Below are 18,279 nucleotides of genomic sequence, written 5' to 3'. Positions count from 1 at the left end.
ATATAGTCTGGACTGTATTATATACTACACTGACTGCACTATAAACTCTGAACTGCATTGCATATACTACACTGACTGCACTATATACTCCGAACTGTGTTATATATACTATATGAAAAGCACAATATACTCTGAACTGTATTATATATACTCTACGGACTTCACTTGAGACCCAGGAATCTAAACACACCTAGGTGATGTGATTCCCTGGTTCAACAACCTCAACCGCTATCTGCTGCTGCACCTATTACAGTCACAGCCACATCCACAAATTATTTGCATTTACCTGCTCCCATTACTCCGGGGACCCTAAGGCCTGCAGGGGGTTCCTTAGCCAGTGCACAATTCATTTTGAACTCCAGTCCCAAAACTTCATGTTCGATCGGACAAAGGTAGCCTATATTACATCCCTCCTATCTAGCAAGGCGTTAGCCTGGGCTGCCCCTCTGTGCGAACTGAATGATCCAGATATCTTTGAGGAACCAGGTCATATCTCTTCAGCCAGCTCCCTTTTACGTCTCCATCAAGAGTCCTCTTCTGTGGGACAGTACGCTCTTCATTTTCGTACTTTGACTGCTGAGCTGAGCTGCAATAATGAGGCCTTAGTTGCAACCTTTTACATGGTCTTTCTGACATAGTGAAGGATGAATTAGCGGGAAAAACCATCCCTGCGGATCTGGACGGTGTCCAGATCTGCACGGTGTCTGGATGGTGTCCTTGTGTAACCAGATCAATATTCGCTTTCAGGAGAGGACCTTGGAAAAAAGACACCAGCAGTCCCGGTCTTTAGGCAGCCTGAGCATCCCTCTCTTTGACCCGAGGAGCACCTCCTGCCAGCAGAGGAACCTATTCAGCTGGACCGGACTAGGCTATCTCTCAAAGAATGCGCACAGGTGCAGAACTCTGGGCCTGTGCCTCTATTGTGGGTCCAAAGGCCATTTTCGTGACACTTGCTCTCTTCATCCGGAAAAACACTTGGGTGTAATACATGTGGAAGGTGGAGTATTGGACCCAGAAATATCACCTTCACCTTCTCGACTTCTGACTTTTGGCTATCTCCTGACTATGCTTTGTTGTCACAGTCTGCTGCTTTCTCTCTACCTTCCTGTAGTCTACCGTGAGCGTGAGCTGGGAGGCCCTAGGGGTCGCGACCTGGAGCCAGACTGCAGCTAAATACATCCCCACCACTAAGGGCCTCTGGTGAACACCCGCTGTCTCTTAGATTCCACGCCCTGGGAAATCTCATGCTATAGCTCCAAGTGTCATTCGTGTTAGTATTACAGAGTACCTGTAAGGTGTGACATGGGACGTGGGACGCAACACTCTATTTTGCCATGTGAACAGGCAGGAGGAAGTTAGAGGGGTGACCGCTTATGGGTCAAACCACTCCCTTCTATGCCTCAACACCACAGGCCAAAAGGATCAGCAAGATATAATGTCCTTACATTGATAAAACTCTTAAAGGAACACTAAAGGTTTGTTTTTTATTAGATCAATTGATTGCTGTAAGCTAGAGCATTTAAATATCACTTACCTCGTTTTTCCTTTTGACCTCCAAAATACAGTAATCCAGGTTTGAAAATGCCATTTCCTGTCTCTCCTCTTCTTGCTTTCCACCAGCATCTGAGCCGTTTTGCATGGTGGAAAGCAGAATGTGCTAACCCCCTCCCTATGACTACAGCCCTGCGTGAAGATGCTCTCTTATCCCTCACAGGCATGGAGGCTAAGCCTAATGGGAACTGTAGTTCCCATTAGGCCATGATGTAGCAAGAATGAATGCGCACCGCAAACCAGGAAGTCAGTGAGAATAATGATTTAGGAGTGACGGAGGTGAATAAAACAGCTCGATTTCAACAGGTATCAAACTAGTTATAATGCAAAACATTACTTTTTACTTTATCAGCTACTGTCAGACTTTAATTTAAGAGGAATTTTTTTTTGTCTTTACAACCCCTTTAACTCATAAATACATAAACCTGCTCAGTCAGTCCTGGGTGTAGGCGTTTGTATTTATGTTACCAACTGCACAGTCCCTTAGTGGTGAGGAGGATATGTTGTAGTCTCTCAGAGAAGAAAGAAGCCTTTGATCTTCAGCTAGTTATTTTATTGAATACTTGAGATCCTGGTTATTAGGAGATGGTGAAGTAGCCTGGCGACACCTTAACTGGGAATGTGTAGCAAAGGTGTGTTTAAAAAAAGGAGCACTGCTGTTGCTCCACAAAGAGTCAATGTAGCACCAGGTCTTACAGGCTTAAGCAAAGGGACAAACAGTGATGTCTGCATGCAGTGTCTCTGTGGTAAAAGAATGGGCAAGTGCCCGCTCACCAGTCCCAATGACTTATGGTAAGTGCCATGGGCCTCAGCGATAGGCCATGTTACAGCCCTGCTCAATGGGACACATTGTGCTTCAGCACAACTCGGTGTGGACATGCGAAAGGCGAACTGGCAATGGATGCTCCTGCACCCGCACATGATCACTCTCTCTCTCTCTCTCTGCAGCACATGCTGCGACTCGTCCTCAGCCCCTCTCTCTGCAGCTTCCAGGCTGGGGTCCCAAGAGAGAGATCCCATCTGCACACAGGCCTTTTATCACCTCTACCAGCATCCTGTTCTTCCTCTTCAGCCGGTTGGTATTTGTAGTTCAAACCAGTCCAGCTGAATGCAAATTTTGACTCCATGAACTACATGTCCTAAGATACTTTACTTTTCTTATAAAACTCAGTTACTCTGTGTTGCCATATCCTGAATACAGAGTCAAGCTGAACACTAGGAGTAAACAGTTTTACAACAGTGTCTCCTGACAATGCAGGCAGCATTAGCCAGCTCCTGGATACAGGTAGAAAGGCATAAAGGAGCAGAGTATTCTGTACCCTATGAAGTGGGTTGTGTCAGAGGGCCTGTATTCTCAAAAAGAGGACACCAATTTGATTCTTGCCAAGGGCCCCAATTTTTTTTTGAATGGTTTAATTCTTAGCTATTAAAGTGGAACTTTCGTCAGAAATTCAAGTCCTGCAGGCTGGCCCCTTTTGCAGTATATAAAGTCTATACTGTTTAAAATCCAATAATACACTGTTTCACCCTGTTCTGCACATGCTCAGTTGCTCACCATTTTTTGACATTTGTAGGCACTGCTGAGTTTGTAGAGGCTCATTTGCTGACAGCCTTGGTTGTAAAGGGTAGGAGAATGTAATTCCACTAAGGAAGCTGCTTCTGTTTGATCTGCAACTACCATTGTGCTGCACATGTGATCAGTTAGGACACTAGCCATTTCATGGTTTGATTTGATTTTGTCCTCAACTAATCTGTCAAACAGTTTTTTAAAACTGACACATTTATGGTTTTAGTTCCACTTTATGATTTACAGCTGGGGCGCTGGGCTTTAGCAAAATGGCAGCCTCCATCAAGAACAAACAGGAACACTTCTGGAAGAAATTTACAACACACACTAATTTTGGTAGCATAGGGCCAGATCCACAAATAGCGGGCGTAACTTAACTTTTCCCATTTAAGTTACACTGCCGCAAATTGTCCAAGTTAGTGCCCGATCCACAAAGCACTTACCTAGAAATTTGCAGCGGTGTAACTTAAATCTGTCCGGCGCAAGGCGTGCCCAATCTAATGGGGCGAGTCCCATTTAAATTAGGCGCGCTCCCGCACCGGACGTACTGCGCATGCTTCCGACGCAATTTTCCCGACGTGCTTTGCGCGAAGTTACGTTGCGACGAGTTTTGAGAATCGCGACGGGTGTAAAAGAAAAAAAAAGTTGCAGCGGGGAAAAAAAAATTTGTAAGCAAATTTGACAGCGAAGCGGGAAATAAGGGTATACTTTTACATGGTGTACTAAGTTTACACTTTGTAAAAGCAGCCCTAATTTTGCGACGGCAAACTAACACTTACGGGAGAAAAAAACGAAGGGAAAAAGCCTTGTGGATCTCCGTAAGTGCTAATTTGCATACCCGACGCGGAATTTCAACGAGAAATGCCCCCAGCGGCGTCCGAGGTACTGCATCCTAAGATCCGACAGTGTAAAACTATTACACCTGCCGGATCTTAGGAATATCTATGCGTAACTGATTCTGTGAATCAGTCGCATAGATAGAAACAGGGATACGACGGCGTATCAGTAGATACGCCTGCGTATCCCTTTTGTGGATCTGGCCCATAATTATTAATATAGAATGTATTAGCTAGATTCACATAGAGTTAGGCCGGCGTATCATTAGATACGCCGACCTAACTCGGAATATCTGCGCTGACCTAAGTTTAAGTGTATTCTCAAACTGAGATACACCTAAATCTATCTAAGATACGACGGCTTGCGCCGTCGTATCTTAGGGTGCAATATTTAGGCTGGCCGCTAGGTGGCGCTTCCATTGAGTTTGGCGTAGAATATGTAAATCACTAGATACGCCTATTCACGAACGTACGTCCGCCCGTCGCAGTAAAGATACGCCGTTTCCGTAAGAGATAGGCCGCCTAAAGATAAACATGCCCCCTAGGTGGCGTAGCCAATGTTAAGTATTGCCGTCGTTCCCGCGTCGAAATTTGAAAATTTTACGTTGTTTCCGTAAGTCGTCAGTGAATAGGTCTGGACGTAATTTACGTCCACGTCTAAACCAATACGTCCTTGCAGGGTACTTTGACGCAATGCACACTGGGATATGTACATGGACGGCGCATGCGCCATTCGTAAAAAACATCAATCACGTCAGGTCACCCCCACATTAACATAAAACACGCCCCCTCAGCCTAATTTGAATTAGGCGCGCTTACGCCAGTCGCATTAACGCTACGCCGCCGTAACTTAGCAGGCAACTTCTTTGTGAATACAGTACTTGCCTAGCTAACTTACGGCGGCGTAGTGTAAATACGATACGCTACGCCGCCGCAAAAATGCGGCGGGATACTTGAATCCAGCTATATGTTCCTTGCTGAAGAACATTATTTTTTATCAAGTTATTATGGGTAAAGTTCCGCTTTATTAATAAAACACAAACTTATTTAACTATGTTCAGCTTGCCTTCTAAATCTATTCATTCTATTGTTGAGAGTTGTTCCTGCCAATTGTTCATATGAGCAACATATGACCTGGGAGTTTTTTTTACATTGCAATTATTTTGCTTTATATAAATAAACAACTGATTATATATATATATATATATATATATATATATATATATATATATATATATATATATATATATATATATTTGTTTTTGCACAGTCTATTATACTAATGTGTATTTTTCACATTCTAAATATTAGTACGCACAAATATACAGGCACCAACATTTTAGGAACACCTCAATTGCCACAAGATGGCGCTAAGGTATTAGAAGAACGTGTGACTACAACTAGAAACCTTGCACAATTCTAAAGTGAATGTAAACTATAACAATACTATAACAAAACTTTTCTCTAAGGATAGGCAAGCTGCAAAATTATCAGTTTTGTTCTTGTCTTTAGATACACAAGGATTTCATTTTAAAATAACAAGTTAGAAACAAGCAATGTTTTAAGCTTACACCAAAGTCAGGATATAAAATAATAATTATATGTTTCTCCATAAATTAGGCAACATCTACAAACTAGTTCACACATCAAAAGTAAGGTGAGTCTATCGCATTATTAAACATTTAAATAATTTATTTCTATTTTGCCGAGATATAAATAATAATATGATTTATTTTGTGAGATACAGTTCTGTGCAGTTAGGATTGTGTCCCTGAGAACACAAGAAAACTACAGGTTTGGACTTTAGACACATAAATTGAATATATATATATATATATATATATATATATATATATATATATATATATATATATATATATATATAATTTATACATAACAAGATAAAAAATTGCAAGAGCAAGACACAGAGACATAAAAATTAAAAACATGCAATCACATATGCACAGAATATAGGCCTCAATGGCCAAGGATTGTTTGAGTCAAATGAGTGAGCCCCTGTGTGTCAACATGTTTCGCTGGTTCGCTTCATCAGGACACGCAGAGGGGTGACGTAAGTAAACAACAGGTCTCACTTATCTCGTTGTGAACACGCATGAATGCAAAAGAACTCCCTGAGCAGGCACCAGAGCAACAAGATAAGCCAAATATTTTTTTTGTTTTTTGTATAAGCATATAATTATCAATCCAAAGTTTGTTGTATATGGAAGAAAGCTTCCACCACTTATTTCAATGACATATGCATTAGAGCTACGTAAGGCTATTTATGCATGTTTTTGGAAGAAGGGGAATATAAGCACTATGGTAGGCAGCCCAACATCACTTTAAAAATTAATGACCAAATGAGGGACATATGCCCCTATAAACCAACCATGGCTAGTTGCCAGATGGGTATTGCTGAAAGATTGTGTCCCTGAATGACAAAGTACTCAAGTGTGATGCATTACCGCTAATCACTTGCAGGCTACGAAAGCATTAAATGGCTCGCATCATGTTTAATACACGGTATTATTCTATTCTCATGCCCTGATGAAAAATGTGAAAGAGGACCCTTAGACAAAATGTAAACACAAAACAATCTAAAACAATCGCATAAAACAACATATATCTCCAGTGAGCAAATCAAAATTACTTGTGTATGTAGTGCCACACCCCTGAGGGCCGCTGCAAGATGACTGAGCCCAAAGGTTATCCTGACCTTGCAAGCCTCCCGATACCTCTGACACCCTGGGTTTGGACATATTTTAAAGTGCAATTACACGTGTAGCACTACCCCCGGAGGAGCTGCTGGTTGTTTCGGGTGGCACAATTACCTCATGGCTCCCCCGAATTCCTAGGGGTGAATCATGTGTTATTGCATTTGGTAGAAGTAAAGGAATGTCCACAACAGGTACTCTTTGCTGTGCTCTTTATTACCCAGCCGGGTAAAAACAATAAACTTGTGGTGAGGAAAGTAAAGTTGAAGAAGAAAGGAGAACAGCAGATTCAGGCGTAATTATAGGGAAACAGTCCTGCTCCCAAGCGTAACACTTCTCTGCACCACTCCTGCCTGAGTGGGTTTAGTGTACCCGGACAGGCCTCTGTCACTTCTGCCCACTAACCAATCCTAATGATACCAAAGCTCAAGGAAATATCATGTCCCGGTAACAGGCTCTTAAAGAATCAGCAACCAGTGAAGTGAGTGCCTGACTGTGCACTTAGGGATGCTGGGATTCTGCTGTAACTGTACGGGGGACGATGAGAGTGACCCATGACAATCATTCGGCTGACAGGGAGCTGGCAAAGGTGAATCTGCTCACTCACTCACCAGAGACTCCCTACGCCACCTAAGCCGTGGCACCTGCTCACATTCCCTGGAGCGGCCAGATCTCAGCTAAAGGCCATGGTCCCAAGCAAAAGTCTCCTCCCTGGACCAGGACATTCATGTCCTCACCCAGCATTCTTCTCTCTCTCCTAGCTGTCTGGAACATGTAATGTGCAGCAGTCTAGCTCCAATGCAAATCTTGGCTCTTTGGACCACATATCCCACGATCCCCTGCTTTCAGCTGTGACCTCTGATTGCTCTGCATTCACGAGGTGATGACACAGTGCCCAGGCTTAACACTAGAGAATGTGCCACGATGGCACAAGAAAATTAGCCAGCACCTTAAATGATAAATACTATATACACTGTAGGCTGCTTGTTCTAGAACATTCATTAGGGCCTTGACCGCAGGATTGGGTGAGGGGGCTTTTGCCCAATTGCAGGAAACAGGGACACTGCACCACAGAAAAAGTTAAATGGACACTGTATACAGACATAATTGCTGTTAGTCATCTTGCTGACACTTGTAATGCCATAAGGCTAAAAGGATAAGGTCATCCATTTCCATGGACACTGTATACAGACACCATTGTCCATTCACCTTGCTGAGAAAGATCCTGCCTTCTTCATTTGATAATCAGGGCAGGTTGCGTTGTTTGGCCCTGCTAGTCAGGAGTTTAAGTGCACCAACAAAAGTGGCTAGCTGAAGACACAATGTTTTATCTTTTCTTCAAAAGGTCCGAAGCTACTAGAGTCATACGGACCCGCACACACACATAGTTAGGGCTCTGTATATGCAGTGGGTGTGTGGGAGAGTTTATCTAGCCTCTGCAGTTTGATTTGAATAAAGTGTTTAAAGTTGGACCTGTGGTTTCAGAAGAGGGAGAGCTGACACAAAGAGGGTCATTCCTCTGCTCTCTTCCTGCCTGGACTCATAAAGTTGACCTTAGTATAGGTAACCAATCTGGTAAAGATTGCCATATTGAGATTTATTGTTATTGAAGTGTTTGCCTCTGTTATTGGGGTTATTCTAAGGTTTTGAATTCCCTGAAAGCAGCCTAAATACAGTTATGAGCTCATAACTCCCCCCAGGAACAAGAGACCTCTCCCTTAGACCCTGGCTCATTTATACTTCCCTCAGCCTCCTGCTGGTCACCTGCATATCAACCAGGGATTGGCTGGGGAGATATTGTTATGTGGACTGGGGTCATTATTCTACCACCCACTATGTCCCAGGATCCCCTGGGAAATAAGGGGGAGCAATTTAGTCCATGCCTTTAGAGTCCAAAGCAGACCGGATTAATCAAATAATGCATTCCTTACTACAGGGAGGCCAAAAGTAAATTTAGCAAAACTGTAGCTCTGGGGGCGCTACACGAAGAAAGCCGTTTTAGATTCAGCAAGACAACTATTGAACAGCACCTTCATATTTAGTTACCAGTAGAACCAGCTGTGGCTGGTGGATATTTTTTGTGGGGGGGGGGGGTGCAAAAAATCCATCCGCCGCCAGCCCCCCCCCCCCCCCCCCGGTTGGTCGGTCACCAGTCCCGCACTTACCCCATCGCAACACTTCAGGTGAGGCGGGTGGCATCTCCTCCCCCGGTGCTTCATGGTGGCTTCCCCTGCATCTCCTCCCTCCTCCTCCTCGGCAGCCAATAGGATCGCTTCTCCTCTCAGGTGTCGGGTCACAGGACTCACTTCCTGATTGCCCGGGAGGAGAATCAGGAAGACAATAGCGAAAATGTATTTGCTATTGTCACCCAACTGGGTGGGCTCTCTTCCCCAAGCCCACTCTTTTTTGAAGCCTATTAGAGCCTCTGGCTCTAATCATTTACTTCTAACAAAAAAAAACATTGGATTCCAGCGCCCCGCATGTAGATTAGGGGGCCGGACGAATGGACTAGGGGAGCGCCGTCCCTGCACCCTGCATTACGGACCACCACTGATTAGAACCCCTCATATGAAGCACCTCTCTCTTTGGCAAAATAAGACACCAAGCCCAACAAAGACATCCTGATACTGTGTGCGGCCTCCACGTTTCATGCAAATCATACTTATAGATCCAACAGTACTCTGCAGATTAGGATGGTGTGGATATCTCTACTATAATCGATATTTAGGAAAACCCATAGTAGATACTTGAATATGGCAGATCAAATATACAAGGCATGGCAGATATTTACATTTAATCAGTTTATAAAACTCTTGCCAAAGAGTTGAATCTGTATCCACAAATGGCAAGCAGAAGACAAAGGTCACATTTTTTTGTGTAGGTTCACTGCTAAGGATCTTTTCCACATTACTGACTTGCCATGCCTTGTTCCAATCTGTGTCTCTGTGTGGAGGCAGTGAAGAAGAGAAGGTTTTCCAGGGCATACCTAGAGCATTTGGCACCCAGGGCAGATCCTATATCTGGCACCCCCCCATCTAGCGACCCCCTTCACTAAGCATGCCTGTACGCACTCAGCCGCCCTCACACGTCTACCCACTCAGTCCCCCTTACACGTCTACGTACTCAGCCCCCCACACACGTCTATGCACTTAGCCCCCACACACACACACACCTGAACACACTCAGCTGCCCCCCCACACACACACACATTTACACACTCAGCTGCCCCCCCCCCCTCACACCTGTACACACTCAGCTCCCCCTGTACACAAACAGCCTCCTCCCTTCACTTGTACTCAGCTACAGAACACCCGTTCTGCCTTGTCCCGTCCCTGATAGCTGGCCTGACACCCCCAATGCCTGGCACCCGGGGCAGCCTGTCCCCTGCCCCCCCCCCCCATAGGTATGCCACTGGGTTTTTCTTATGTCAAAGCTGTCCTTCTGATGTCTGGTGACATGAGGACTGGTGGGTTTAATGATCAGAAGGCTGCAGGAGATGTAAAAGAAGCACAGATCTATAAAATAAATTATGCAGAGACAGGGACATCCTTGCACTGAAACTTCTCAGGTACAGCATAGAAGCAGAGACATACATGCACTGAAGCTTGTCAGATACAGCAGGGAAGCAAGGACATCCTTGCACTGAAAGTTTTAAGATACAGCCATGGCTGGTGCAAAGATTTTATTATTTAAACCTTATTTTGCCACCCCCCTTGGCTCCACCCCTGACTCCACCCCCTGTGTCCTGCCCATGTATACCCCAGCTAAAGTTAGTGGGGAATGGGAGAGTTATTTTGCTCCCATTCGCAATTTGCTAAATTGGGACTTCTGTCGCTCCAGAAATGTCCACTGGGTCAGTCTGTGCTCCAGGGATGCGGTGCCATCCCTGGCCGGCAGTTGGCACCAGAGAGGTTCTGGCAGAGCAAGTTTTCCCCAGCAGCCAATCAGAGGAGTTTTTCCCTCGCGGGGCATACTGGGGGAGAGTATATCTGTGACAGATGTCATGTGCTCAAAGTCTTCGCGGGGTCCCGGTTCCAGGTGCGGCATCCACATTTAGGGTGCGCGCATCCATGGACCCCGCCAGCGCGGCCCACCTGGCCAAATTTGCAGGCAACACAGAGCCTCATCCGGAGGTAAAAAGGGACTCCAGTGACTTACTGGGTCCCCAGTTCTATTGAGAGGATCCCAGGCTGGGTGCCGTTCCATTGGGGAGTCGGCTTGAGGAGAACCCGGAGGCAGGTTGTCCAACAGGGCTTGAACGAACCAATCTGGGATCTGGTGACTGGAATGCTGACAGGTATGCTTTGCTGTCATCCGGTGACCTATGCTAAAACTTACTGGGAGGATTCGCTCCAATCATCCATCTAGCTAGCTTAAAGTAATAGGCCTGTGGCAGAGGCCCTAGAGCCAGGCCTGTGAGAGAGACCTGTTCCTCTTATAAAATCTAAAGTGACACCTCGGCTGCCAGGCTTATGATAGGGGCCTGTCCGGGGGCACTTCACCCACTCTGGCTAGAGTGGCGACGAACCACAATCTGATACTACTGAGAGCAGGATTGCTCGGTTCATATCCAGGCCTGATACTGCATACTCATCAACCTTTTCTTTCTATTTAATGTTGATGTTGGCCGTGTTGGCCTGGAAATAAAGCTTTGGAAAACCCTTTATTCACTGTCTGGACCTTCGCTCACTACTTTGTTCTCCAACTACACCCCTAGACCACACCAAGGTAACTTAATAGCCGATCCCAACAACAAATCAGCGGCTCCTTTGGGGTAGCGCTACATAAGGGACAGATGCCTTTGATAAGGGCCCTTCCTTCGTCTCGCGGCCCTCTTGGCGCGAGGGGTGCGTGTGTGTGAGCCCAACTTTGGGGCCACGTTGGCCTGGAGTGATTCCGCTATTGAGTAGGCCCAGCTACGCTGGCTGGGACCTGCAATCCTAAAGGGGGATCCCAAGCTGTCTGGGGAGGAAGCTGTCTTGATAAAGGAAACCGGGGGAGGACCTGCCCTGGAGGAGACCGGCAAAGTGCTAGTGTCTCGGGTGAGGCCTGGTGACCCAATCAAGGAGGGATCCACTACATTGAAAGCCCTGCAGTCTGCCGATTCTGGCTTAAAGACCCTTTTGCTGATCGGCTGGAGGTTCGGGACTTGAAATCCTGTGGCAGAGTATTTCTGGATGCATCCAAATTCATTCAAAGGTCTGTGGCAGAGACCAAGCTCATTCAAAGGTCTGTGGCAGAGACCAAGCTCAGGCCAAGAGGTCTGTGGCAGAGACCGTCTGGACATTAGTTTGTGCATCATCCTGGCTGCTAGGCCAAGTAAGAGGGGACTATCCGGGTGAGCAATAACCACTCAATTGGAGACTGATTTATTCTGTACCACATGCCTGAACCTTCCCCTGCTCTTCTTTTCCCCCCTACTTTCTCTATTTCAAGTTATCTTGCAGTAAAATAAATAAAACCTAACTGTTGGAGGTTATACATCTGTCTGGACATTGCATTTATTATGGACTTTCCCACCCTGATAACGAAGCTACAAAGGTAACGTGAAAACCCAAAATTTAACCAGCAGCTCCTCCTGGGGTAGTGCTACACTTTATACACCCAATACATTTACATGCGAATCTGCGATAATCTCAGACAGTGACAGTATTTCACTTACCAGGTCTGGGGCTCTGCAGACTGCTCTGCATCCATCCACCGATGCGACCCTGCCAAACATATGTCAAAAACAATTTTATACTCTGCCTGCCTCGTGCCTCCTCCTGGCAGGCTCCACCTGTCACCTAGCCCAGAGCACAGCCGCCAGCACTTGAGTGACGCTGCCGGCATTGTTCAGGACAGACCAGGAGGGAGAGCAGCCTCTATGGCAGGGGGCGAGGCCAGGAGACACAGGATTAGGAATCACGTATCAGAGGCAAGCAGTGGTGCAGCAGGAGTTGTTTGCTTACATTAATTCAGGAGTCGGGACACAGAATGTGCGAACCCCTCTTATACTATGTGCGAACAGAGCTGCGAAGGCCTGCTGATGCTGAGACTTAGTTGCTTGCTTCAAAGAGAAGTAAGTAGGAACACCAGTGGCCAGACACCCTAGGCAGCTGTGCACCTGAGATGGCTGCCTAGTTTGCCTATTGGTAGCACCGGCCCTGGATAAAGCTACCTTTTCAGCAAGCAGAAAAGGGAGCAATATCAAATCTCACAAACATATTAGTCTGAAGTAACAGTACCTTAGGTGTTCCCGCCTGGTTGATATGCAGTATCTGAGTATTTCAAAAACTGCTGATCCACTGCTGACCATTCCCTTTATGACTACAGTGTACCCATCTTCTGATGGTTACTTCCAGCAGGATAATGCACCATGTCACAAAGCTCAAATCATCTCACCACTGGTGTCTTGAACATGACAATGAGTTCACTGTCCTCCAATGGCCTCCACAGTCACCAGATCTCAATTCAAGAGAGCACTTTTGGGATGTGGTGGAACAGGAGATTTGCATCATGGATGTGCAGCCGGAAAATATGCAGGAACTGCATGATGCTATCATGTCAATATGGTCCAGCATTTCTAAGTAATGTTTCCATCCTAACTAGGGTTGTCCCGATACCACTTTTTTAGGGCCTAGTACAAGTACCGATACTTTTTTTCATGTACTCGCCGATACCGATTACCGATACTTTTTTTAATGCCAAGTGTCAGTTCGACTGATGGGCACTGATAAGTGGCACTGACTCATGGGGACTGATAGATGGCACTGACTGATGGGCACTGATAGGCAGCAGTTATGGGCACTGATGGCACTGACAGGTGGCTGGCACTGATAGGCGGCAGTTATGGGCACTGATAGGTGGCTGGCACTGATAAGCAGCACTTTTGTTTGGGAGCCACGTCGCACGACCGCGCAATTGTCAGTTAACCACTTAAGACCCGAACCTTTAGGCAGCTAAAGGACCTGGCCAGTTTTTGCGATTTGGCACTGCGTCGCCTTAACTGACAATTGCGCTGTGGCGCCCAAACAAAATTGGCGTCCTTTTTTTCCCCACAAATATAGCTTTCTTTTGGTGGTATTTGATCACCTTTGCGGTTTTTATTTTTTTGCGCTATAAACAAAAATAGAACGACAATTTTGAAAAAAAATCAATATTTTTTACTTTTTGCTATAATAAATATCCCCCAAAAATATATAATTTTTTTTCCCCTCAGTTTAGGCCGATACGTATTCTTCTACCTATTTTTGGTAAAAAAAATCGCAATAAGCGTTTATCGATTGGTTTGCGCAAAATTTATAACGTTTACAAAATAGGGGATAGTTTTATTGCATTTTTATTCATTTTTTTTTTTTACTACTAATGGCGGCGATCAGCGTTTTTTTTTTCATTATTGTGACATTATGGCGGACACATCAGACTATTTTGACACATTTTTGGGACCATTGTCATTTTCATAGCAAAAAATGCATTAAAAATGCATTGTTTACTGTGAAAATGACAATTGCAGTTTGGGAGTTAACCACAAGGGGGTGATGAAGGGGTTAAGTGTGACCTCATTTGTGTTTCTAACTGTAGGGGGGTGTGGCTGTAGGTGTGACGTCATTGATTGTGTTTCCCTATAAAAGGGAACACACGATCAATGACCGCGCCACAGTGAAGAACGGGGAAGCTGTGTTTACACACAGCTCTCCCCGTTCTTCAGCTCCGGGGACCGATCGTGGGACTCCAGCGGCGATTGGGTCCGCTGGTCCCACGGTCACAGTCAAGTGCCCGCGACCCACGGCTGGGCACTTAAAGAGGACGTACGTGCTTATGCCCAGCCGTGCCATTCTGCCGACGTATATGTTTAGGAGGCAGTCCTTAAGTGGTTAAAGCGGCGCAGTGCCGAATCGCAAAAAATGGCCCGTCATTGGGCAGCCAAATAATCCAGCGCTGAAATGGTTAAAAAGATACTCTAATATGAAATAAAAACTGTTTCCGCTGCGATTCTACTTTAACGATAGGGTCACTTTAAGGTCAGTGCGAGGTCAGAGATCATTAAGACACAGCCCCTCCCCCCCATGTATATAGATTACAGGGGTCTTCTATTATGACTTTCCCAGCTCTACAGAACTCCTGCACACTGTCTTTGTCATTACCATCGTGCAGCATTACAAGTCTCAGCAATCCCTAAACTTGTGTAGAGCTCCGCCCAGACCTGCCACGCCCCCCTTCCCCATGCTACACACAGTGCCAGTACCTAGCTCGACCCAGGCGGACAGGAGGAACTTGCTGAGCCGGTGTGTGTCCTCTCCCTGGCTGCCATCTGAGGCGTCCATGGAGGGTCACCTATGGGCCGTGACGTCATATGTCTAGGAAGATGACGGGAAATGTAGTTCTAGACATGCCTTGCAGCATGTTCCGTGACTTACCCGCCCATAGACACGCCCACGTGCGCAGCCCACACTCCTAATTGGTGAGTGCGTACCTCTCGTCCATCCAATTGGCTGGCCGGGATTTCCCTCTTTCAGACACGCCCTGCTCCTCTGACATTCGGGAGTTCTCCAGTCTGTGTGGCCCCCGCCCCCTCCTTGCTCTGTACTGGCGGTATGTCCGGGGATGTACTGTTCTGTCCGGGGATGACAGGTGTCTGTGGGGAGGATGGAGGAGGATCAGATGATGGAGCTGCACTCCGCAGTGGGGATCTTGCTGGGGCTCCTGCTAGTCCTGCTCTCCGCCCACTCTCCGCCCCCTCTCCGCCCCCTCTCAGCCCGCTCGTCACCTTAAAAAAAAAAGTATCGGCAGAAGCATCGGGAGCATTTGCGCGAATAAAAGTACTCACGCAAATGCTCAGTATCGGTCCCGATACCGATACTAGTATCAGTATCGGGACAACCCTAATTCTAACACCTTGTTGAATCTATGCCACAAAGAATTAAGGTAGTTCTGAAGAGAAAATGGATCCAACTCGGTTATTGCAAGGCGTACCTAAAAAAGTGCCTGTTGAGTGTAGATCTAAACATGTGATAAGAGCACAGGATTAGTCTATTTTTTTTTTTTTTTAAAGCTCTTTCTTTATATGATGCTACACTTCACAAAAATGACATCATGACAGGCAGTAGACTAAAAAAAAAAAAAAAATATGTATTAAATATGTTTATTATTTTGATTTGTTGTAAGTAACTACTATTTTAATTCAGTTTACTTCGAACATATTCTGTGGTTGAGGTAAAATAGGACATAAGAACTCTACAATACATAAAAATCCAATATTCTGTTCAAAAAAAATTTTTTTTATATTTTAACAAACGTTTATATCCAGTTAAATGAATTATGTAAGTTAAACCTGAGATCTGGTAAAAAAAAAAAAAACAATAATAAAAAAAATTCTATTGGTCTGTTTCTGAAAATTAAGAATGCAACCATATGTCTATAGTCAGGAATACAGTGCGTCATCCATGGTTGAAATGTCAACAAATAATCAGAGCTCAGAATTGATTAGACAAACTAATCCTGGGGCATCAAACAACATAGATAATCCAAACAATTCTCATGTTTGTTTCAGTGTCAAGGACAACATAAAAGTACATTGATTTTGTTTTAATCAATGCTTCTAGAATCTGGGGTAAGGCGGGTTTTGTTGAGCAAGTGTGTACCGTATTTATCGGCGTATACCGCGCACTTTTTTGCCCTGAAAAACAGGGCAAAATTGTGGGTGCGCGATATACGCCGATACCCGCGCTTTGTTCGAACCACTGCGCCAACATATACCGAGCGCAGTACACTCGGGTATAGTCGGGCAGGCTCGGCTCCTCTCGCGGTCACGTCGTGTGCGTCCTGTACGTCGTTTATGCGAGAGGAGCCGAGCCAGCCCGACTATACACAAGTGTACTCCGCTTGGTATATGTCGGCGCAGTGGTTCGAACAGAGCGCGGGAAGTGGGGATGGCCGCAGAAGGACGCCGGACCGGACGAGGCCGCCGATGGACGCGCTGGACGACGGGCAGGACGCGATGGACGACGGGCAAGACACCGACAAGGGGCATCCAAACTCTAAGTATTTTTTTTTTTTTTGCAGGAATCCTTCTTCCAATTCGGAGGTAAATAAATACGTTTAATCAGAAGTTTTGGAATGTGTGTTCCTAGGGATTATTTTGACCTATACACTATTGTGATTACATTATATACACTTTTTTGCTTTACTATTGTTTGATTTAATGTATTTGTGTGTACATGCGAGTAAACATTCCTGTAGTTGGGCTTGACTGGGCTCAAGCCCATGGGCCCTGTCCAATAGGGGGCCCCGCGGGCCCCGCCTGTTTTCGTTTTAAATATCTTCATATTTGTTACAATTTAATTATCATTTTATCAATTTTTATTGCTTTTATTAATCTCCTGGTTCGTTTTTAATTATTACATTGTTTACTGTGTATATGGTTTCTGCACATCCTGCCACTTCCCTTGAGCATGTGTGTATCTATATCTGACCTTGTGAATGGTCAGCTAGATCGGATGAAACAGCGGTTGTCATTGGACACGACGTCACTTCCGGTCTGCGGTGTTTGCGTTCCACCTTGGAATGCACTTCCGGCCTCTGTATTCCGGTTCACGGACGCCATCGATATTGCACGGCGTGCAGCGCTTACACTGCCCTGGAGACAGAGGGCCAGATTCTCAGAAGAGTTACGCCGGAGTATCTACTGATACACTGGCGTAATTCAAATTTCCCGCTGGCGTATCATTGTTTTAAATTCACAAAACAAGATACGACGGATTTAGGCTAGGATCCGACTGTTGTAAATCACTTACACCGTTGGATCCTAAATGCAATACAACGCCGACCGCTAGGTAGCGTTTACGTTTAGGTCTCATTTGTTTTTGCAAATGAGCCTGATACGCCGATTCCCGAACGAATTTGCGTCGCGTAGCCGTCGCTTACGTCGTTTGCGTAAGCGCAAGATTACCCCTGCTATATGAGGGGTAACCTTACGCCAGTCCGCCGTATGCCATGTTAAGTATGGCGTCGGGTCTGCGTCGTCTTTTCCTGTCGGGTACGTTGTTTTCCTAAGTCGTTCTTGAATACGACTTTACGTCAATGACGCACACGTCGGAGTCATTGACGTTTTCCGTCGAGAACTGGAGCATGCGCACTGGGCTATTTTAAGCCCGGCGCATGGGCAGTTCGATCGGCACGGGGGCGCGCTTAATTTAAATACAAGCCGCCCCCTTGGAATTACGCGGCGAAACGCCGGGCCAATTACACTACGCCGCCGCAAATTATGGAGCAAGTGTTTGGGGACTACAGCACTTGCTCCTGTAAGTTGGGGCGGCGTAGTGTAAATAGGAGGTGCAGCTTTGCATAGAAACCAATCAGCTTCCAGGTATTATTGTCAAAGCTTAATTGAACAAACTGAAGTTAGAAGCTGATTGGCTACCATGCACAGCTGCACTAGTTTTTGCACACTCCAGTTTTAGTAAATCAACTTCATAGTGTTAGCTTTATATTTTACATAAACTGAAGCTGGTGGGGATTTGGTGGGGATTTGTTTGCTATGGTCATTTTTTCCCCTGTTCATCATCCCTGCATAATAAGGTATTCTGACATTTTAGAAGAATCATACAAATAGCAGAGCGGGAGATGGACT

This window comes from Rana temporaria, chromosome 4 (genome assembly GCF_905171775.1).
Source record: "Rana temporaria chromosome 4, aRanTem1.1, whole genome shotgun sequence".
In the NCBI taxonomy this organism is placed as follows: Eukaryota; Metazoa; Chordata; class Amphibia; order Anura; family Ranidae; genus Rana; species Rana temporaria.
The sequence above is the reverse complement of the archived record's forward strand: the minus strand, read 5'-3'. Positions refer to the sequence as shown.